Source organism: Salmo salar, chromosome 01, assembly GCF_965601325.2.
Source record: "Salmo salar chromosome 01, fSalSal1, whole genome shotgun sequence".
Lineage (NCBI taxonomy): Eukaryota > Metazoa > Chordata > Actinopteri > Salmoniformes > Salmonidae > Salmo > Salmo salar.
The window spans coordinates 57,898,174-57,899,413 of record NC_138291.1 but is presented as its reverse complement, the minus strand read 5'-3'; the positions used below and the strand labels follow the sequence as shown (position 1 = coordinate 57,899,413).

General features: G+C 47.5%; 1 non-coding gene across 1 annotated transcript; it reads left to right on the top strand.

Annotated features, from left to right (window-relative positions):
• Positions 1–721: 721 nt before the first annotated feature.
• On the top strand, positions 722–776 carry LOC123726801 (U7 small nuclear RNA). Its single transcript, XR_006758949.1, has one exon. It is a non-coding gene; the product is annotated as a U7 small nuclear RNA (small nuclear RNA).
• The last annotated feature ends 464 nt before the right edge of the window (positions 777–1,240 follow it).

The following is a 1,240-nucleotide window of genomic DNA, read 5'->3' as shown; positions in this document are numbered from 1 at the left end:
CGTTCTTCAACGTCTTGACATTCCCCGAGGGGCGTCACCTCCAACAAGCGGAGGATACTCTACCACAAGTCGACCCAGCACCTTAGCCCGTCCAATAGACCGCCCAAGTAAGCGATGCCCGTTTGTCCCTCCCGGACAATGTTGACGGGTCTCTATCCAAATGCCTTGGCTTCCTACTTCGGTTCTCACTCTATTTCACTCATCAGATGAGAGCCCCCACCACGAGAGGTCCAAGGTTGCCATGGTTATTTCCCTTCTGACCGGACGGGCTTTGGAGTGGGCCAGACCACGGTGGAGTATGCACTCACCTTTTGGACAGTGGCAGCATCCAGCGGATTGAATGAGCCAGTGCTCTGCACCCTATACAGAAGAGTATTGTGCGAAGCGGTCCAGATGGTTGGCGTGCCGAGATGACAAAGTCATTGCGATGGCCATCCGTTTGGATAATCTTCTTTGGGGGCGTCGGCACCCCCATCGCCTCTCTCCCTCCTTCGTTGACCGCTCTGAGAGCCAGAACCCGTGGAGGTAGGGGCCACACGCCTTATCTGTCCATTGATTTCACCCCCATTCTGGTGGTTGTGGACAGATTCCCTCTCCAGCGCTCGACGTCGCCAGTCTACTTACCACCTGTCCTGGCAACCCATCTTTACGCCCACCTGTGTCTCATCATCAGTCACCTGCTTCCTGACTCCCTGCGTCAACATTACACTTACAGGTTATGAACAATTTGCTCTTTCAGTATTTGTTCAGTAGGTTTCCTTAAGGAGAAAGCCCTAACAAAATATAATTTAAAAAAGAGAATTAAACAAAAGATAATAAAACAAAAACCCTATTAGTAAATACTACAGTATACAGTATTACAGTAATGTCTATAGAAACACTACAGTAAATACTACAGTATACTAAGCGTACTGCAAAAATACTACATTAAACACTACAGTATTCATTAGTATTTTTGCGCAAAAACAATGGAGAAAATGCATCCCATAACATTTTAACAAGAAAATAGCTGTTCAATCAGTCAGCCTACATTAGCAGCCAATGTGTGGTGTTCAATGTAGGCCTACATTCCATGAGACTTTTATTACCTGTCCTAGTGCGGAAATGCTGGTTTAGTTCCACCCTTCCGAACACCAACCTATGGCACCTTATGAATATTGATTAATCGGACGTGCACATCTCCACCTTCCTCCGGGTGCACTGCCCATACGGTCTCTGGGACAGCCCACACTTCACGAAT